The sequence below is a fragment of the Diabrotica virgifera genome, chromosome 4, assembly GCF_917563875.1.
Source record: "Diabrotica virgifera virgifera chromosome 4, PGI_DIABVI_V3a".
In the NCBI taxonomy this organism is placed as follows: Eukaryota; Metazoa; Arthropoda; class Insecta; order Coleoptera; family Chrysomelidae; genus Diabrotica; species Diabrotica virgifera.
This window is the reverse complement of record NC_065446.1, coordinates 125,381,388-125,405,019: the sequence shown is the minus strand read 5'-3', so window position 1 is coordinate 125,405,019 and position 23,632 is coordinate 125,381,388. Positions and strand designations below refer to the sequence as shown.

General features: G+C 33.7%; 1 protein-coding gene across 2 annotated transcripts in view; it reads right to left on the bottom strand.

Annotated features, from left to right (window-relative positions):
- The window catches only part of LOC126883902 (facilitated trehalose transporter Tret1-like), a 257,767-nt gene that overhangs the window by 109,218 nt on the left and 124,917 nt on the right, over positions 1–23,632 (bottom strand). Inside the window, exon 2 of one of the 2 annotated variants that reach the window (XM_050649602.1) lies at positions 8,946–9,173. The gene's annotated coding sequence lies outside the window, so the exon portion shown is untranslated. Of the gene's footprint in view, positions 1–3,565; positions 3,591–8,945; positions 9,174–23,632 lie in introns of those variants that run through there. The other variant, XM_050649603.1, reaches the window with a different exon arrangement.

Below are 23,632 nucleotides of genomic sequence, written 5' to 3'. Positions count from 1 at the left end.
TACGTCATCACGTCCAGATGGATGACGTCACTAGTATACCATATATGCCACAATATCGTAACTTAAAAATAAAAATCGACCTGTTTCGAGATTTTTCCTTAAAGTGGCCGGTTTACGAAATAACGAATTTATTCCTTTCATTTGCACCATACTGTAGGGTGGAAAATAGTGTCGCGCACGCTTCATTAGCAATTAAAAAACAGAGGAGATTTGAATATTGTATTGCAAAAATCTCTTCGGGATTTCATCAACCGATGTTTATAGAATATCTACCTACCTTGTCAACATTCAAATTTTCAGTTTTTTACATAGTTTTTGAGGGTTAAAAGTGGCCGATTTCGCAATTTTTCAATTTTAATCGCTTATATGTCAAAAACTATCATATTTAGAGAAAAGTTACTAAAGACCTTTTCTGTTTGGAATGATCCGAAAAACCTAAAAAAACTTTTTTTTATGCAAAAAAAATAATTTTAGGAAAAAAACAAAAAAAACGTTTAAAAAATTTTTGACCACCTTTTGGTCCTGGCAACATGCAAATTTGTTAAAAGGAGTCCTTTTTGAGTAAGATTGTGCAAAAAATCCGAATCAGAATATTTTTCCTAGCGTATGCGCAGTGGCTTTCTGGACTAATTACTAGAAAATGGTCAGAATCTGCATTTGCAAAACGATACGACCTCCCGTCTTGAATTATTCTCATTCTCCTCCACTTTTTTGAAATCAAAATATGGTCTATATGATTACCCTCAGTTGATCCTGGTAAACCATGTGAAGGGCGTGCTCATTATAAATGTGTCTTTTGCTGCTGCTAGGGTACAAAGCATTCTCCCATTAGTATTTGTAAATATGTGGATAGTGTCCTTTCCAGCGTCTTTGTGTATGTCTTCCATTTCTATCCTTGCATTATATAACGATGTTTATTTTTATATATGGTACCCCAACTTAAAAGAAACATTGAAATTGGTCCATTATTAATGAAGATATTGCAAACTACTTCCTCCACCACTTTTTAGGCAACAAATTTTTATTTAAGATCTCTACGAAAATCCCTATTTTTCAAATTGTTAAGTTGTAGGGCAGGTAGATGTACTCACGCAGTTTTAAATGTATTGATAAATATACAAACTATGAATTCTTAAAGTTGGAAAATAGTATAATATAGTGTAACTAGATCCAAACCCAGACATCCAAAGTAAAAGTTATCCTTCAACACCAAATTGTTCTATATGGTCCACATATTGTTCAGTTAAAAGTCACACTATTTTGAGCGTCGGCCGAGAGGTGGGGGGAGAAGTTGGCAACTTAGTAGCTTTTTAAGTTTTTCGTCAATATATCTAAAACTATTAGCGTGAACAACGTTATAGTCTGTTCGCTAAACTCAGACGCAACTGGCTACATATTTTAGTCGATAATTTTTTTTGCCAATTTTGCAAAAACTGGCAAAATTACTCACTATTTAGTAATTATTTTTTGCCAATTTTACTAAAATTGGCAAAATTACCGACTAAAATATCTAGAAAGTTGCGTCTGAGTTTAGCGAACAGACTATATGTATAAAAATGTTCTACATTAAATTTTAAACAAAAAAGTCCTATGCATAATCCTCCTAAAACTAACGGTTCCAAAGGAACGAAGGTAGGATAGTATAATTGGTCCAAAAAAGGCCTAACCCTGTCATCCAAAATTAAAGTTTTCCTCCAACACCAAATTGTTCTATACGGTCCACATATTGTTCAGTAAAAACTTTAGTAGTTTTTTACGTTTTCGTCAATATTTCTAAACCTAAGCGGTTTAGCGTGAATAATATTCTATACAAAAATGTTCTACATTAAATTTTAAACGAAAATTTTACTGCTGAAAAGATATTCATGCGATATTGTCCATGGAAAGTTCAGAGTGGGTTTTTTCGTACCAGAGATTTATATGGCCTAGGCCTGTAGAAGCCTCTTGAAGGTTGTGAGTTTGACGTTCCTTCAAGGGCTTATCAGGAACATACCACCGGCCATTTAAATAGAAAATTATATTTAGAAAATTTAATCCTGTTAAAAAAATTAGTTTCTTCAGTAATAATATTATAATTTGTCCAAAAAATGGAAAAATATGGAAAACCTCCACTTTACACGCTCCGTAACTCCGGAACCGTTGCGCGTTGGTCTTAGAACAATTATTATGCGTGGGACCTTTTTCGTTTCAAATTTAATATAAAATATTTTTTTATAGAATATGGTTAACGCTAAACGGCTTACGTTTAGAAATATTGACGAAAAACCTAAACAACTACTAATTTAACGAATTCTCCCCTCCCCCTCCACACAAACCCGATGCTCAAAATGGTGTAACTTTTTACTATACAATATGTGGACTATATAGAACAATTTTGTGTTGGAGGAAAACTTTTATTTTGGATGACGGGGTTAGGCCTTTTTTGGGCCAATTACACCATATTACCTCAATAACTTTGGACCCTTCATTTTAGAAGGATTATGTATAGGACCTTTTTTATTTAAAATTCAATGCATAACATTTTTGTATAGAACATTGTTCACGCTAAACCGCATAGTTTTAGAAATATTGACGAAAAACTTAAAAAACTACTAATTTACCGATTTCTCCCCTACCTCCCCTCCAAACCCGACGCTCAAAATGGTGTGACTTTTTAGTGAACATTATGTGGACCATAGAGAACAATTTGGTGTTGTAGGAAAACTTTCACTTTGGATGTCTGGGTTATGCCTTTTTTTGGATCAATTGTGTCATACTAAAAGCTATCTCGGCAAAAAATGGTCCTAGAAAAACTTTTTTTAAATGCGTGAAAATTGTCAGGAACACGAATATCGAAACAGCATGTCAAAATTTTTACTCCCCGCGACCTTACTAAAAAAAAAGTTATAAACAAATTTTGTTACAACAATTTTTAAACGCCATTTGGGAGGGGAGTTTATTTTAATGTTTTAATAAACGTTTTGATTTCTCATTGTATTCATCGCAAATATATATAAAAACAAAAAAAAACGAGTCATTAGAAAAGTGTATACTGTATCGACAACAACAACGTTTGTGCAATTAAAAGAATAGTAATATTTAATTAAAAAAATATATATCTCATAAACTATTGAATATTTTTTAAACCAAATCTTTTTGTTTTATGCTTTTAACAGGACGCAACTTCTCCTGCAAAATAAATAATTCTATAGTGCTTAGATATTTATAATGCAAATAATAAGTTGTTGCAAATTTGTTTTTCAAGCTTTATTTATAATTATTTAAATAAATTAATTAATAATAATTTAATTTAATAATTAATTTATTACGTTTAAAACCAAAGCTGATTTCTTCAACTTTGGAGAAAGAAATCATAAAAACATGAATTGCCGCAGCTGTTCAAAAAATAAATTTTGCCCAAAAAAAAATGTAACCATTTACCGAAAATATCACTATTTGTTTTCACTTTAACTTTGATATAAAATTTTTTCCAAAAAATATATTGGTCAACAATTGGAATTAATGATTGGTCAGCGAATTTATTAATTAAAATTATGTTAAAATTATATTAAATTACTCTACGTACGTTTGACTTTTCTTTGTTTTCGTCTCTCACTAGTACATATTAATCGAGAGAATTCAATAACCGTTTGTTTAACGTTGACTTCACAACACAATTACCAGTGATTTTGCATAACAACTTGAAAGTGAACATCCAATTTTTTTAAATATGCGAGAAATGGTCAGTAACACGAATATCGAAAAAGCATTTCAAAATTTTTAATTCCCGCGACGGCGAAGATGTTAAAAAAACAAGTTATAAACAAATTACAACAATTTTTATACGCCAATTTGGAGGAGAGTTTAATTGAAATTGTGAATCTGCATTGTGGCACTGCATCTGTCGAAAATATACCTACATAAAAACAAAAAAAGACCTTATAAAAGTGTATACTCTATCCGCAATAACCGCGTTTTTGCAATTGAAAAATAGTAACATTTAGTAAACAAATTAAATAAATACCTTATAAACTGTTGAATAGATTTTAATGATTTTTTGCTTTATACTGATAACGTAGCCTAACTTTTCCTGCAGAATAAAATATTTTATAACGCAAATAATAATTTTTAGCATTCTTCATTCATAATTTATTATCAATAATTTGATGAATCTCAACGCATTCTTTTTGCATTCTATTCGTAAAAGCCTTAGAAAACTTTGTGAAGCAAAATGGCGATGACGAAATGAAAATAGCATTATGAAACAAGGAGAATACATTTTCCAAAGGCCTTTCGAAGTGATGGGAAATGATAGGAACACAAAAAATGAATAACACAAATATCAAAACATTACAAAATTTTTAATCGCCGCGACATTGATAAGAAACGAGCTACAAACAAATTACAACAATATTCAAATGGCATTTTATATTATATTTTTATTTGAAATTTTGATTTATCACTGCATTTATCGAAAATATTTCTACATAAATACAAAATAAATGAGACCTTATATAATTGCACATCTAGACACTCTATCCTGAACGATCGCGTTTTTGCAGTTAAAGAAATAGTAACATTTAATAAAGAAATTAAATATACACTCACCGGCACAAAATTCCGCCACCCAAAATTTTTGATTAAGTTTGATAATTTATAACTTTATTATTTGTGCTTGGATTTGCAAGATTCTTGCACCATTCTGTAGGTTTATGTATTGATATCGTTTATAATTGTTCCGCTAACAAAAAATTTTTGCTTGCATGGCATTATACAGGGGTGAATGGAAGCGTTGTATTTTATCCTAAGTTTAAAAAATTCTGTGGAAAAATGGAATAGCTGATTTTGCTTCATAGTCCTGTCATACTATCCCGAAGGCATCACTAAAATTGTGTTTTTTGAATTATCCGAATATCTACTTCCTGTAAGAACTGTACCAGTTTTTGTAAATAAAAACACTGATTGACTTATAAATAAGGAGTTGGATTAATAAGATTGGAATTGTCCACATGCAGCCCAGATCTCAATCCCATTGCTAAAAAAAGCTATTCGCTGTCATCCAAGGTCTTCAGAATATCTGGTACAGTTTTGGCCCTGGTAGAGGAATATCGGGCTATTCCCCAGGCAAGGATAACACATGTTTATTCGATGCTAAACAGATTGCGAGCAGCCGTTGCTGCAAAAGGTGGACATACCCGCTATTGAATTGTTTTGGTTTGTTGTTAATCTTGTTTTGTTTTGTTAATTTTAGTACGTTTGATATTTTTAATTAAATTAACCTTCAAAGCAGTGTTTTCATTTACAGCTCTTACATGAAAAGAAATAATCGAATAATCCAAAAAACAAAACCTTGCTTAGTGATACCTCCAGCATAATACAAAAGGAGTATAAAACAAAATAAGCTGTCCAATTTTTCCACAGAATTTTTTAAAGTTAGGAGAAAAAACAACGCTTCCATTTACCCTTATTAAATGCCATCAAAGCAAACATTTTTTGTTACCGGAATAATAACAAACGACATGAAAATAATGTACCTACAAACTGATGCAAGAATCTTGAAAATCGGAGTACAAATAATAAAGTTATAGATTGCCAAACTTAATCAAAAATTTTGGGTGGCGGAATTTTGTGCCGTTGAGTGTATATCCTAAACTATTGCATATTTTTTTGATTTATACTATACGCAAATTTTCCTGCAAAATAAAATATTTTATAGTGCTTATTTATTATGCAAATAATAATTTTTTGCAAATTTCTTTTCAACCTTTATTTATGTATAATTAAAGTAAGTCTTAAATTAAAGCTCTTTCCTTATAGTCGGAGAGATAGAAGCGGATTTTGTGCGTGATATGTAATATGGAAAAACTATACGGGGATATGTTGAATTAGTTGTGTAAATGACTTTCACCAACAGCCGGAAACCAGAGTGGGGGCCGAGGGTAGTTATAAGGGGTCAAAGTCGCGGTTTTTATTATTTTTTTGTGACGCTCATGATCGAGATAGTGCACCAAAATTTGGAAATAAGTAGGTCATGACGTAACTAAGTAAAATCTCTAGGGGCGGAACGCTGCGTGGCCGACAAAGGGGTGGGGGTAGGGATGAATATAATAAATATACAGGATTTTTTGGCAACGTTCGTGATTGAGATAGTGGACCAAAATTTGGGAATAAGTAGACCATGACATTACTAAGTAAAATTCCCAGAGCCGGAAACCAGAGTGGGGGACGAGGGTAGTTATAAGGGGTCAAATTCGCCGTTTTTATTATTTTTTTTTGACGCTCATGATCGAGATACTGCACCAAAATTTAGGAATAAGTAGGTCATGACGTAACTAAGTAAAACCTCCAGGGGTGGCACGCTGCGTGGCCGATAAAGGGGTGGGGATAGGTGTGAATATAAAAAATATAAGGGGTTTTTTGCGACGTTCTAGATTGAGATTGAGTGGCCGATAAAGGGGTGGGGGTAAGTGTGAATACAAAAAATATAAGGGGTTTTTTGCGACGTTCTAGATTGAGATAGTGCACCAAAATTTGGGAATAAGTAGACCATGACTTAGCTAAGTAAAATCCCCAGAGCCGGAAACCAGAATTGGGGATGAGGGCAGTTTTAAGGGGTCAAAGTCGCAGTGTGTATTATTTTTTTTGTGACCTGGCACATTTGTCCCCCACGCAGCGTTACGCCCCTGGAGATTTTACTTAGTGATGTCATGATCTAATTATTCCCAAATTTTGGTGCACTATCTCGATCACGAACGGCAAAAAAACCCCCATATATTTTTATACTCACCCCTGCCTACCACCCCTTTGTACCCCAAGCAGCGTTCCGCCCCTGGAGATTTTACTTAGTTACGTCATGACCTACTTACTCCCAAATTTTAATGCAATATCTCCATCATGAGCGCCACAAAAAAAAAATAAAAACCGCGAATATTACCCCTTATAACTACCCTCGTCCGCCACTCTGGTTTCCGCCTCTGGGGACATTACTTAGTTATGTCATGGTCTACTTATTCCCAAATTTTGGTGCACTATCTCAATCACGAACGTCGCAAAAAACCCCTTATATTTTTTTATGTTCACCCCTGCCCCACCCCTTTGTCGGCCACGCAGCGTTCCACTCCTGGAGATTTTACTTAGTTACATCATGACCTACTTATTCCCAAATTTTGATGCACAATCTCGATCATGAGCGTCACAAAAAATAATAATAAAAAACGGGATTTTGACCCCTTATAACTACCTTCCTCCCCCACTCTGGTTTCCGGCTCTGGGGATTTTACTTGCTTATGTCATGGTCTACTTATACCCAAATATTGGTGCACTATCTCAATCACGAACGTCGCAAAAAGCCCCTTATATTTTTTATTTTCACCCCTACCCCCACCCCTTTCTCGGCCACGCAGTGTTGCGCCCCTAGAGATTTTGCTTAGGTACGTCATGACCTACATATTAGCAAATTTTGGTGCACTATCTCGATCATGAGCTTCATAAAAAAAAATAATAAAAACCGCGACTTTGACCCCTTATAACTACCCTCGGCCCCCACTCTGGTTTCCGGCCGTTGGTGAAAGTCATGTACACAACTAATTCAACATATCCACGTATAGTTTTTCCATATTACTTATCACACACAAAATCCGCTCCCAGCTCTTAGGCTATTAAACTTTGCCTAAAAAAAATCGTAAAATCCTTCATAAAACATGAATTTTCGCAGCAGTTAATTGAGTGGAGAAATGACCATTTTTAATTTAAAAAAAAAAATGATTCCCTTATATAAATCAGATATTTTCTTGAAAATGTCTTTTGTTTTCACCTAAATTTTGATCTAAAATTTGTCGCAACCTGTACGGAATTATAATACGTATAATTATTTATACGTTTTGAACGAATAGAACAGAAATAGAAACACTGTACGAACAGAATAGAAAACAAATTTAAATGTCATATCTTCAAAAATATAGTTATTTATTCTCAAATATAGTTAAAGTTATAACAGAAAATTTAAAGAAGGTAGGTACCTACTATGAATCAAAATTCGTTTGGTCTTTAGATAGATAAATAATTGACGTGTTGTGGAATGCATAGATGGTAAAATGCGTAGATTTCCCATGTCTATTCATTTATCGCCCTTTTTCTTTGCAAATTATAGAAGGATAATTTACATGTGAAAATCATAGGTCTGGATCCCGCGTATGAAAAAAAGTTGATTAATAGCAAGCTGAAAATTTGTTAATAGCTTAAGGGTGTCTAGTCGGTTAAACTTTGATATATTGGAACACTGGAACAGGGGCAGTTTTAATTGTGGAACAGATTAAAAATTTGGAACGGTCAGACCACGAAAACGGCACATTTATTTTGTCCGACAGAATAGACTTAAACTCTCCGAACAGAGATTAAACTCTCATGCAAAAATCAGACTGCTATTTATCACCTGTCATAATTCCTGTCATTTGACATATTCTACATGTTCCACTCATTAAAACGCCCATTTGGTGATAAATAGCAGTCTGATTTTTGCATGAGAGTTTAATCTCTGTTAGGAGAGTTTAAGTCTGTTCTGTCGGACAAAATACATGTGCCGTTTTCGTGGTCTGACCGTTCCAAATTTTTAACCTGTTCCACAATTAAAACTTCCCCTGTTCCAGTGTTCCCATATATCAAAGTTTGTCCGACTAGACACCCTTAAGCTATCAACAAATTTTCAGCTTGCTATTAATCAACTTTTTTTTCATACGCGGGATCCAGACCTATCAGAGTTTGTCTACGACTTAAGAAAAAATATTTTCGATTTTTAAATCTTTTACATTTCTCGTTGCATCAGAATATTTTTAAACTATGCAACCAAAACTATTTAACACTCGTAAGTGTTTAACAACGTTAACATAATCTTGAGCGACCAATAAAAATAGTATTAATTAAACTTTGATCAATGGTATTAATTAAAATATAAATATAACTCTACTTACGTTTGACTTTTCTTTGTTTTCGTCTTTCACTAGTACATAATTACGTTAATCGAAAGAATTCAATAACCGTTCCTTCGGCTTCACATTCACCAGCGATTCTGTACAGTATAACAACTTGAAAGTGAACTTCCAACATCCACCAGCAACGGCAACAGCTGAGATGCAGTTTCTTGTGGTATCTGGTGGGATGAATTTTTTCAGCTACCTGTTTGTGTTCACTGGGTTAACCTATGACAAGAGATTAGCTGAATTATAAGCAGTTTTATCTTCGTGGTAATTCGTATTTAAATTGTGGTTTTAAATGCGTTATCAAGAAAATTTCTTAAACGTTGATTTTGTTTTTTTTTTGTGTGCTAAATACAGAATTCTCTGAAAAATAATGGAGGAAATATAAATTACATTTATGTAATGATTGCTATAATAAGTATACAAAATACATACTATATATGTAATGATTTGTATAAAGTATACAAATTACATACTATAACGGTATAAACAAGATTCATAACGATATCACAAATATGTAAATTAGGCCCGGCATAGCGTTTGACCTTGCATTGTGAACTGCCCGAAAGTTTGATTATCTTTAGGGGGAGCCAATAGTAGTGTAAATTTAAAATCGCGACTGAATTGCATCGTTGCGTTAGCCGCCATCTTGATATTAAAGGAGAACCGTTGTTGCTGAATATATCGACATATCCTAACTTTTCGACAAAAATTTTTTTCGTGCGGTCGATATTTTTTGAGTTAAGGGGAAAAATACTGGAAGGAGGAAGCATAATTATTGAACCGAATCTCATTTATTATTAACTTTACAACTTCATTGTACATAAACAAAAATTGAGAGAATTATATTTTATACAATTTTGACCTTTTTCATTTTCTAATGAAAATTAGGCTAGATTGACATAGTATCAACTTTTGCCGTAACGCTACAGATTTATTACCTGAAAATTTGGAAAACATTTTAGGACATACATATTTTTTTTATTTACATTAACGTGCTCGGCAACTATGGCTACTCGCACGGGACGATTACAAACAAGATTACAAGAGGTATAATTAAAGAGCATTAACAAGTTATGTCATAAAAAAAATTTAAAGTTTATGATACCTACATTGATATTTTTTTTAAACTGAAGAACTCTGTCTAACTGCTTCGTATCACTTGGAATGTCACATAAATATTTTAATATTATTAAAATTAGAGAAATTATCTTGTCAAAGCATATTTCTAGATTATTTCTATAGTATAAAAATTTCATATTAAATATTTGGAAAACATTTTACGATACAAATATTTTAAGAATATTTAAAAAAGATAATAATAATTACAGACTAGTCAAAATAACTTTTTTATATTATTTCTATCGTATTAAAAACTCACATTGTAACATTTTTTATTTCGAAATTACTGATTTCAGTACCTATTATTATTTATATTTTTTAAAGAAACTCATATTTAAATAAAAACAGTGAATTTATATTCTTTTATTTACAAACACTTATATTCATTTAATATTTATATTACAATTAATACTGAAAACACATAACTCAAACTAACACATCTAATTGATCTCTAATAATTTACACCGCGCACTAAACATTTATCTTATACGGTTAAGTTTTACTGATTTCTGCGATACTGTCTTTTCTGTTCTTTTTTATGGTGTGGAACCGTGGACTTTGAGCGAGAATAAATATGTGCAGAAACGAGAGAGGCACGTTTGGAATGAACGTACTTGCTCAAAGATGTCGAGATATATCTGTAGACATATATTGTTGTTTTATTGACTTCCAAATGGCATTTGATCGTGTTAAGCACTCTATATTGATCTAAGATTTTCAACGTTTACTCCGAAAAAATTTTCAGAAAAGCACTTTCTGAAAAACAAGAAGGAATACTTGTGAACGGTGAAGTCATCAATAATATGCGATATGCGGACGATACAGTATTCCTAGCTTCTAGTCAAGAAGATCCGCAAACACTACTTGATAGTGTCGTTGAGAATTGTAGGGAGGCAGGTCTGGATCTGAACATACGGAAAGCCAAAATACTCGTAATAAGTAAACAACAGCATATAAAACTGTCTATATATGTAAATAATACCAAACTTGAGCAAGTTGATAAAATAGTTTACCTTGGACAGCAATTAAATTGTAACGCAGAAAGTCACGGCGAAATTAGATCTAGGATAGAGCAGGTTAGAGCGGCTTTTAGAAGGATATCCAAGGTGTTATGTAACAGAGAACTAAAATTGGCATTGAGGATCCGCCTACTTCGCTGCTACGTGTTCTCGGTCTTACTTTATGGTGTCGAGTCCTGGACTGTGAATAAAATCGATCAAAATCGCCTTGAGGCTTTCGAAATGTGGTGCTATAGAAGAATTTTAAAAGTTTCGAGGGTGAAGAAGATTCGAAACTCCACAACACTAGAACGTCTCAGCAAGACTACTCAGATCATAAAAAGCATCAAGCAGAAAAAGCTGGAGTATTTCGGACATATAATGAGAGGTCCCAAATATAGGTTGCTACAAAATATCATGCAAGGAAAAATAGCAGGCAAACGCAGTCCAGGACGAAGAAGAACCTCATGGTTGAAGAACTTGCGAGATTGGTATGGTGTTGATACAAGCATGCTATTTAGGGTGGCAGTGAATAAAATTAAGATAGCTATGATGGTAACCAACGTTCTGAAAGGACATGGTACATGAAGAAGAAGAATGTTCAGACAATTTGTAGCAATTGAGATATGGCTATATTGGAGAATCGGCTAAAATCCCGACACTGACCGAGTCACAAATGAGGAGGCCGTCAGAAGAATGAAGAAAAACCGAGAGGTACTGACAACCATCAAATCTCGAAAGCTACATTACTGACCGAGTCACAATTAAGGAGGCAGTCAGAAGAATGAAGAAAAACCGAGAGGTACTGACCACCATCAAATCTCGAAAGCTACATTACTTCGGACACATCATAAGAAATGAATCCAGATATCTAACAATAAAACACTGAAAACGTTTGTTTTCTATACTTCCACTAAATTTATTACAACTATGTGGCTACAGCTGTTTCGGCAGAATGCCTTTCTCAAGTGATTTAGATTACTATGGGTTTGCCTTTTTAAAGTCTTTAACTGAAAAGGTTGAGGAGTGAGGTGCTGTTTGTCTTGTGTTGGTCATTCAGAATTATATCTGTATTTTGGTGTCAATTTATTAATTTCCATAGATTCTAATAAAGATAGCTTAGGGCCTTTATTTTGAATATGCGGAATTTGAAACTGTTCATTAAAAGAATAATTATGATCTAGAACATTGTTTCTCAACCTTTTCCTTATCAGGGACCGGTAATACTTAGGATAATTTTTAGCGGACCAATAATTTTTTCAAATACGCATTACCTGCATGTTTAGTAAATTATTATTGAAAACTAAAATTACAAAAACTATTTTCACAAAATTTTTAACATTTTAATGGGATTGTCTGTTCCTTCTGTATTACAGTGTCCACTTCGGGTTGTAAAGTGCTAATCGAAGTAAGTTGGTTAGTGCTATTCGAAGTCACGTGTTTATCGACAACTGATTTCTCGCTTTGTTTTTAGTTGTCGTTATTGTCGAAAATCCCGCTTCACATAAATCTGTTGTTGCAAAAGGGAGCAACATATTCATAGCCTGGTTGTGAAGACTGGGATATTCTTCTTTCATTCTGATCCAAAATTCATAGAAAGTCATTGTCGAAAAATTTACCTTTAACGTCAAATCAGAACCCAATTTTAAAATATGTTGTTTCCCTTCATTGTTTAATTGAAGATTTTCATATTCTATGAAAGGATTCGTTATTCATAAATTACTCTCAAGTAGGTACACCGATTACTGTGGAAAAATACTTTTCAAACCCATAATACAAGGCTTGTAAATAGATACAAATTGTTGCATTCAGTTTTATATAATTTAATTATTTTTTTGGTATTTAGGAAATCTAAGTAAGCAGAGAATAATTATTTTGTTTAACTTGCGATAACCAACACTTAATCTTTTTCTTAAATGCATATATTTTGCTATTCAAATTAAATATTTTTGTTGTACTACCCTGAAGAATTGAATTTAAATCGTTACCGTAAGAAAATATGTCGCTCAGGTAGGCCAGTTTTGCGATCCATTCTGTAACGGAAAAATAATTCGATAATGAAGATTTTTTTTCATTTAAAAATATTTTCACTTCTGTTCGTACCTAATTCAAACAGTTTTGTCAATACTTTGCCCCGAGACAACCATCTTACTTCAGCATGAAGTAATAGTTATTAGTTGTAGTTAGAAGTAATGTTCTGCCTCTACTTCTTGGCAAAGTATTGCAAATAATGTTCTGCCTCTACTTCTTGGCAAAGTATTGCAAATAATCTTGAATTTTTTTTATTTAGCTAGTGCCTTGACAACTAATGGCCATTGGCATGGTAGGTACGGTGAATTTTTGCAGTCAGGTACCCAGTGTCATGTGTAGTGTGTGTGTTGAGTAAGTGTCTTGTTACTTTGCAAAGTCGACGTCATTGTCTTTGCAAAGAGACGCTAATTGTATCCGAACGCCTGCAGTCCTTCCGGTGAGTACCCATCCCACATGGACAGAAACTATTTTCATTTATTCATTTATGATAAACAAAAATCTCTAACACTGGTGAGATTCGAACTCACGACCATTCGGACCTTTCGATCCAAAGGTAGGCGCTCTTACCACTGAGCCACAGAGGAAGTAATCTTGAATTTAAATCGCTGTTCACGTAAAATTCACGATTCTTATAAATTCGCAAAAGAACATCATTTAGTTCTGGTGACAAATTTCTCGTTGCTAAATATTGACGATGTATTACACAATGTGTAATTATGAGATCTGAGGACGAAACTTCTTGAATTTTTTTAGCAACACCACAGTGCTTTCCTGTCATATTAGCTGCTCCATCAGTGCACAGGCCAACGCACTTTTTCTGTTGGATGTCACTCTATCCGAGCGCGAAATTCGCGGAAATGCAACATATTTTCGCGGACCGGCAAAATTTTTCCACGGACCGGCGCTGGTCCACGGACCGGTGGTTGAGAAAAACTGATCTAGAAGGTGAAGTGCGTATGTAGAAGGGTCTGTTTTTCTATTGTTGAAAGTTCTTTTGTGTTCTGCTTTCCGTTTGTCAAAGGTTCTGCCAGTTTGACCGATCTAAGTTTTCGGACAGTCGCCACAAGTTAGTTTGTAAACACCACTCTGTAGTTGTTTTCTCTTTCGGCTCTTATTGTTCTTAATATATTTGCTTAAGTTGTTGTTAGTTCTGAAAGCTAGTGTTCTTCCTTTCTTTTTTATGTATCTGGCTATTTTTGTTGTTATTTTGCCAGTATATGTGATAGAGCAGAAGGTACTGGGTTCTTTCTGTGGTGGTGGAAAGACTAATTTGATGGTGGATAGAATCCAGATATGCCCTTCTACAAGGCATCCTGCAAGGAAAAATATTTGGAAACGGAGTCCAGGACGAATAAGAACATCCTGGTTCACTCAAAACCTGGTTCCACACAACATCTGTGCAGCTTTTCCGCGCTACGGCAGATATGGTAAAGATTGCCATGATGATCGCCAACATTCGTCACGGATAGTCACATCAAGAAAAGAAAGTTTTACTGTCCCGTCTAAATCCAAAAATACCTATACAGGGCGTTTCATTGGGAAAGTAACATACGTTAACTGTAGAAAGAGGACACTTAGGCAATCTCAAAAATATCATACATATTGGGTCTTACTCCATTAATAACAAAGATACTGGGTGCTTTATGTATTTTGCCATTTTTTTTATTTGGTTCATAACTTTTTAACCACACTGTATATTTATTTTATATTTGCCACGTAAATATTCTTTTAGGTGTACAATGAGTTATTAATTTATTTACAATTGTAAAAAATCCAGGCCCGGATTAAAAATTATTGGAAAATTATTCCGACCCAAAAACAACACCCTGTACATTAATTTTTTTTCCACCTACCTCTACCGAAAGTATACTTTTCCGGACCTGATTGTAGGGGGCAAAGTTGTACTTTTCCTCCCTAGGGAGGAAAAGTAAAAGTGACGTCATAGTATTTCATTCATGAAATATAACTTATTGACGCCCTGTGTAATATCTATTTTCTATTACGTAAGTATCTATACATTTTAACGTTTATTTAAAAACACTCTGTATTTTGCAGAATGGTAAAAACAGTAAATTTTTATTCTGATTTAACAATGTTTACATTAATAATTTGACTTATATTTGACAGTTGACAGTTATATTGTACCTACTTGTTAGTTTTAGTTCTAATAAATTTTGTTGGTTAGTTATATAAATAAACTAAGTAAAAATGAAAAAATGACTTGTTATTTGAGGAAGGTGGAAAAACCATATGTATAACATTGGAGTAAAGTGCCTTTTCCTCCCTTGAATGATTACTGCCCTCCGCTACGCGCCGGGCAGTAAACTTAATTCTCGGGAGGAAAAGTAGCACTTTTCTCCCTTGTTATACAAATAGCTATTAAATGGATTTTGCATTTGAAAAGAGTATGAAAAACTAAATTTTGTGGTATACTTTGAATTTTCTGCAAAATGATTTTTCTGGTAAAATTTTGAATTTGAATTCTGAAATTATGCGAATTGCGAGAGCTAGAAGTAGAAAAAAAATTAAAATACGACTTAAAACTTGCTAAACACATTGTATAGTTATTTTAAATTTAACACCGAATATTATTTAAAGTGTCCAATCAATTAATTTATTTACAATTACAAAGTATCCAGGGTCGGATTAAAAAATATTGGAAAAGATCATATTATTAGAGCCACCTAGTAAAATTCAATGTTTTAGAGGAAGGGTATATAATTGAGCTGTATCATATATTAATGGATTTGTTTCCATTTGGCTCTCTTGTTACACTTTATGTAAGTGCAATAAATAGTCTGAAAATAGTGGCAGCACACATGTGTTGCAATGCGTGACTCAGATGCCATTGTTTGTCAGTGCTGCCCAGCCTAGCTTGCAACTCGTGTGCCATTTATTTTGTATTCTTGGTGTTTAGAGTTATAATAAACTGTGCGAGTATCCATTGCTCTCTAGTGATATTCTGACAGGCCTATACTATTTTTTGTGAATTTAGTAAAAATTGCGCGTTCGTTACACTAGTGGTATACCAGAACCTCTTGGAAAATCCAAAGACATTTCACCAAGGAAAATAGCAGAAGTAAAAACATTAATATTCAATACTAATCACTCCAACAGAAACATAGCATCCATTTCTAAAGTTTCAAAGGCAACGTGGACCGTATAAAGAAAAAACTTACATACCATTATTAAACAAAAGTAAAATTTTCTAAGGTGGCTCTAATAATATGATCATATGTATTTAAGGTGCCAGTTTTCTTCTTGTTTAGTAACGTTTGCATATTCTACGACCACCATTCTTTATTTTTTGTTTCATTTTTTTTTATACTCCAACGCTTCATTTGCAGCCTCATGAACGTATTTTTTAAGTTGCTGGTATAATTCTTCCGCTGTTATATTTTCTCGTTCCACATTTTCTGGCCAGTCGTAATTTATAAATAAATTTCGTTAAATCTTCTTTTAAGCTTTCTATAGAATATAATAGAATAGAAATATGCTTTATTGTCATGAAAAATTTAACAATTTTATAGACAAAGCTTACAAGAATCATAAATAAAAACAATAACAAATACAATTTACTAAAATTATACAAATCGTCAATATAAATAAAACGTAATAAAGTCAAATAAAAATCAAATAAAAATCTAGGTTATATTTAGGAGATCTTACTTCTTGTCCCTTTTCTATATTCTGTACCTCTGTGTTATTGTTTTTGCGATAGTTTCCTAGCACGTTGGCCATAAGTAAACGACCGATGGTCGAATCCACATTCAGCTGGGAAGTTTGACCTTGAATTACATAGTTGATTATCGAGCTCAAATTCCTAGTAGGTTGTATCCATGTAAATTTGTGGATATCTCTTTGTTGAATAAAATCCTTTCATAATTTTAAGAGACATTGTTTCACAAAAATCTCTAAGACGCATTCCGTTGTCATTGGTTATCTGTTCCCCATATCTTCCTACGACTCTATTATTTTGTTCTCTACCTACTCTGCCGTTTAAATCTCCTAGTACATCCTAGTACATCAATAGATAAGAAAGGAAATAGAAAAAATTGCGAAAACCACTGAGGAATCAGCATAATATCATCTATGGCAGACCTTATGATGGAAATACCATAAAGGAAAAATTAGAAATATATATACAGGATAAAATCGGAGAAAACCAGGTAGAATTCAAGCGGGGAAAGCATGATTGCATCACATTTACACGGTCGAACAATTAACAGACAAAAGAATGGCCAAAAATAGATCCGTCCATCTGGCTTTTGTAGATCTTAAGAAGGCGTATGACTCGATACCTAGAACCAAGCTATGGGAAGCAATGGAAGACATCGAAGTCCCACGAAGATTAATATCAGCAGTAAAAGCACTCTACAAGAATAACACAGTAGCTATCAAAATGGGCAATCGAATATGCAGTCCATTTAAGACGACAAAAGGACTACTACAGGGCTGTTCCACATCCACTACCCTGTTAAAAATATTCCTGGAAAAGACCCTGAAACCATGGAAAAGAAAGTGAGAAGGAATGGGTATACCAGTTAGGAACGAATATCTATATACCCTAAGTTTTGCTGACGACCAAATAGTGATCGCACAAGACTAAGATAACCTCAGTTTTATGATGAGAAAACTGGAACAGGAATATACAAAGAATGGGATGGAAATAAACCTAAACAAAACTGAATTCCTAACAACGGATAATACAGAAATAAAACAACTGGAAGTAGACGAAGGTAAACAAATTAGGGGAACAGATAAGTGCAAGTATTTAGGGTTTCTAATATCAAACAAAGGAACAACTGAGGAAGATATAAAACATAGACTAGGACAAACAAGAGTCTGCATACGAAAATTGAACCCGATAATGTGGGATAAGAACATGAGCATAAAAACAAAAACAAGAATATATAATACCATGACAAGAAGTATCCTCACTTATGGGTGTGAAAATTGGACAATAAAATAAGAAAACCAAAAACAAAATAAGAGCAACGGAGATGGAATTCCTAAGGAGAAGCTGCAGAGTAGCAAGGAGAGATATAATAAATAACATAGGGATTATGAGAAGAATGGGAGTGAACTCAGACATAATAGACAACATCGAACAGAAGAGATTAACCTGATACGGACATGTCAGAAGAGCAGACCAAAATCGGTGGATAAACCGAATAACAGACTGGAGCCCGATAGAAAAAAAGGGAGAGAGGCAGACCCCGAAGATCTTTCAGAGATGAAGTGGACGAAACAATGGAGAGAAGAAATCTACAGGAAGGGGACAGACAAGACAGAAAAACCTGGAGAGAACGGTTGAGTGAAGGAATACAGTGAAAACTGTGGAAATCCTTAGTATATATATTATATAGTTGTAAACGGTTAAGGCATAAATAATTTGCAATATACGGACGACACAAAACTCTTAGCTACTCAAGAAGATCTGCAAACACTACATGATAGTGTCGTTGAGAGCTGAAAGGATGCTGGTTCTGGATCTGAACATACGGAAAACCAATATACTCGTAATAATAAATAATACCAAACTTGAGCAAATTGATCAAACTGTTTACTATCATCAATATGATAGTAATCATACGGAGGATATCAATTAACACATTAAAATAAAAATTACAAATTTTTTGTTTTTGCCTTCAGGCTCCACGTTCAGAATCACAATGTTAATGTGAATTATATTAAACTCAATGATCGCCTGGGCCAAACAAGGCGTGATTTAAATACAACTCACGTGGCGTTCAATGTGTTAAATTGTAACACAGAGAGTCACGGTAAAATTAGATCCAGGATAGAGCAAGCCTGAGCCGCTTTTAGAAGCATGTCCAAAGTATTATGCAACAGAAACCTAAAATTGGCATTGAGGAACCGCCTACTTCGCTGGTATGTGTTCTCGGTCTTACTTTATAGGGTCAAATCTTGGACTGTGAATAAAATCGATCTAAATCGCCTTGAGGTTTTTGAAATGAGGTGCTAAAGAAGTATTTTAAAAGTTTCTTGGGTGGAAAAAATTCGAAACTCCACAATACTAAAACGTCTCAGCAAGACTACCGAGATTATAAAAAGCATCAAGAAGAGGAAGCTTGAGTATTTCGGACAGGTAATAAGAGGTCCCAAATATGTATATTTGGGTAGCTACAAAGTATTATGCAAGAGAAAATAGCAGGCAAACGTAGTCCAAGACGAAGAAGAACTTCATGGTTGAAGAACTTGCGAGATTAGTGTAGTGTTGATACAAGCATGTTATTTAGGGTGGAAGTGTTTCTTTCTAAAAGTTTTGAAAGGACATGGTACATGAAGAAAAGAAGAGCTACTTTTGTAAAAATGAGAAATGTAATTTGCAGCCACGAACTGAGCGTTTACTTTCGCGTTGGAATCACACATTACTATATCTTCGCAGCCCTCCTGGCTCCTGTATGGAGTCGAAGCGTGGACACAAAACTTTTTAATATAATAAAGAAACGCAAGCTGGAATAATTCGGTAACATTATAAAACGGTAACATTATACTGAAAAATATGATCTTTTACATCTGATCATTCAGTTCCAAGTTCCAAGGCCCACCATTTTAGCTCACCATTTAACAACTGTTTTTTCTGATACTGATACTGTAACTAATAAACATGCGTTTTCCCTTAAATTTATTTTCCAGTGAAGTGTTTGAATGATCAAATACTTACAAGTGTCGAGGTATCATTACCGTACAGGGTAAAAGTATACAAAGATATTTATTTACATAATTTCACTTAATTATACAGGAAACCAGACAGCGTCAACCACAGATACTTGGGTTACACCCAAATTTTAATTTGCGTGTTAAGATTACAAAAGATTAAAAAAGGGCACTGACTCGCATCATTAACATTGGATGATCCATCATAAAATAGATGAATAATTGCAGTATGTATGTGTTTGTCGATACCTGAAATCCATGCGGATATTCAGTTATAATATTATATTTATGTAAATAGGAATTGTGTCTAACAGTTTTAAAATATTTTATAATTATAAATATTTTATAATATAGAGAGGGGCCAATTTATTTAATAAATTCATTTCTTCAAGAATGGCAGATTTTGGACAGAAATCCCGAAACAGGTCGATTTTTATTTTTAAATTATGATTTTTTAAAGGTAAAGTTTGCAATCCTAATAGCGACATTAATAATATTGAAAAATATTAGAAATATTACTAAAAGATTTTTAAATTGAAAATTTATTGATCCATTTCCCTGGTGACACCTCCAAGGCTTCTACAATATGCAATCCAGATGGATGCTGCAGTGAAGACAAAAGGGAAGGAATTCTACACTATGCAATTCACAACCCCCCTTCTACAGCTTGGTAAAGTTCCAACGGAAAATGGACCTAGTTACTCTATAGGAGTAATACTAATATGAAATAAATAAAAATGTATACCATTTTTATTCAGTTGCAATACGAAGGCAAAACAGTCTTATTTTTCACTTAGAATACGGAGCGCAGTCCAGCAATCTGAATCGGCGATTTTCGACTTTGTTGGAGTTATCTTCGGAGAGGCGTAGGCCTGCTGCTCCATATTCTAAGTGAAAAATAAGATTGTTTTGCCTTCGCATTGCAACTTAATGAAAATGGTATACATTTTTATTTATTTCATATTAGTATTACTCCTATAGAGTAACTAGGTCCATTTTCCGTTGGAACTTTACCAAGCTGCAGACGGGGGTTGTGAATTGCATAGTGTAGAATTCCTTCCCTTTTGTCTTCACTGCAGCATCCATCTGGCTTGCGTATTGTAGAAGCCTTGGAGGTGTCACCAGGGAAATGGACCAATAAGTTTTTAATTTAAAAATCTTTTAGTAATATTTTGTTAATATTTTTCAATAATATTAATGTTGCTGTTAGGATTGAAAACTTTACCTTTCAACTGGCAGATGACGCTAGTCACCTAATCCATACACGTCAGTTGCAATGCGGCGATAAGCTTTCATGGCTGGTCACTTCGAGTATGGAGCAGCAGGCCTACGCCTCTCCGAGGATGACTCAAACAAGAGTCGAAAATCGCCAATTCAGAGTGCTGGACTGCGCTCCGTATTCTAAGCGAAAAATAAGATTGTTTTGCCTTCACATTGCAACTGAACAAAAATGGTATACATTTTTATTTATATGATTTTTTAGTATACAGTGATGAGCGCGCTAATAAACGGCAAAATAGCACAAAAGAGGGAAAACGTATTAAGTTGCGAGATAAAAAGAAATTAAACTAGTGGAGCTGGGAAATTTAGCGTCATTAACCTAAAAATTTGCATTATATTGATTGTTTCCCACCTTTACACGTATCAGAGGAGTATGTCAACTAAAACTGTCACTGTGGCAGTGGTAGTTGCCAAATTCGTGTGATAGGTCTAAGGGTGGGAAACAACCAATATAATGTAAATTTATAAGTTAATATCGCTAAATTCCCCAGCTCGACTAGTTTCATTTCTTTTTATCTCATAACTTAATACGTTTTCCATCTTTTGTGCTATTTTGCTAGTTATAAGTTCGCCCATCAATGTTTATACAGTGGAACCCCGTTAACTCGGATTAATCGGGACCGCGGCCTATCCGGGTTATCGAAAATCCGGGTTAGCCGGAGAAAATGGTAAAAATTAATAAAATATGGTATGCTTACAGATAAACTCCGTTATAATTATCACACAGACACTGGTAAACCACGTTCGCATTCCACACAAAACCACACATACAAAGCGTCGTCAAGAGTCTCATTCTTAGCTTTATTAGCTTTGCACCGATTGTCCAAACTGTCTTTTGTTATCATTTTGAAAAAAAAAAAATCTTCGATTTTAGTTCTATTTTTCTTCCAATCCGATACTGTAGATGTACCGACACCATATAATGCTGCAGGATTCACCTTTATCAATTCTACTTAATGCTTCTAGTTTCTTTTCCATTGTCACTACAACATTTTTACGTTTTGATGCCCTTATAGACAAAAACACGCACACAAAATCTGAATAGATTTACGAACGATTGGAAGCGAACAATACGACTTTACTACACACAATACCGTCTCTGATGTTATGTTATTTAATAACAGTGATGACTAAGACCATTGTTAAAAAAAGAATATTAATGGTCTTTGTAATGGTATATGTAGTTCAAATTACACAAGTACCCATTATCTCTCAAATATTATATTACATAGAGTTGGTACAAAACCTCGTGAACCTTGAAAATGCGTATGTATAACCGAAATAAAATGAAGCCAAAAACATACGACTAGTTTATTTGCTGCGAATTGCGCGACAGGGTCCCATCTGCACCCTGATATTTTCAGTAATGTCGAATTCAATCGTTTCGTTCGTATATTGACGTCACCAAATGAATGAATTAGGTTCACGAGATTTTGTAACAGCAATACATCTTTATTGTTGAAATTTTTGTCTGATAAAAATCGGTCCGGGTTAGCCGGAGTTCCGGGTTATCGGGGGCCGACTTATCGGGGTTCCACTGTATTATACTAGTGGCGTTATCTATCTGGACATGATGACTTCGTCGATAATTCTTTTAAATGAGAATAGGGGTCATGTGATAGTTCATTTAAAGGTTATTTAATTCTCTTTTTGGTAGTATAAACATTACCATAATTATTTGTACAGGGTGGCCAAAAATATAATTTTTGTAATAAATTAATTCACACACAAAGAAGAATGTATGTAATATATTTAATTTAAAATACATTTTGCTGCTGTCATAAAAAATAGAAAAAAAATTGGAAACAATCCTTTGTAAAAGGTATAAGATTTTTATTAAAAATCCCTTTAAGGGCTACGTCACAGAACATTTTCGACTTTATTAAATATAATCATCAGTGTTAAAACAAGTTGGATGCCAGCTGAGCCACGAAAGAAATACTAGAGTAAAAACCCTTTAGATATTATATCGTTGCATTAAAGGTGCATACTTAATTAAAACTCCATATATTCTGGGCTGATTATCGGAAAATAGGCCATTTTTGGGAAATGTTATTTACCAGCAATTTTATTGCTGGAACCGAAGCTTCTGATTATATATATTAATAATATAGGTATACAAAGTCCGCAGATAGTGTGCTATTTTTTTATAAACAAAATGGCACCCGAAAATCGTGTTTGTTTCAATTATTGCTCTATAACTCCGAAGATTTTAACTTTACAACAAAAACACTCAAATAAAAATTCACCGCAAATAAATTCTGCATAGAGATATGTTTTTCCCGATCTGCTCCGACGAAAATTTTCCTCGGAAAATGCGGGTTTTCCCAACAAAATCTTTAATTTTCAAATAAAGTTTTGGATAAGTAATGATCTACCAATAATTAAATAATTTGGTCACTTAAAAACATTCTTGGTTTATATTATAGTTCCAGAAGCTGGTGAAAATTGAACAAATATTTTAGCAACAATTCAATTGTTAATTAATAATTTACGATCGCAATAATAACCAAAATAATTATGATACACTGATCAAACTCTGAAATCTTATCAATATGAGATGCC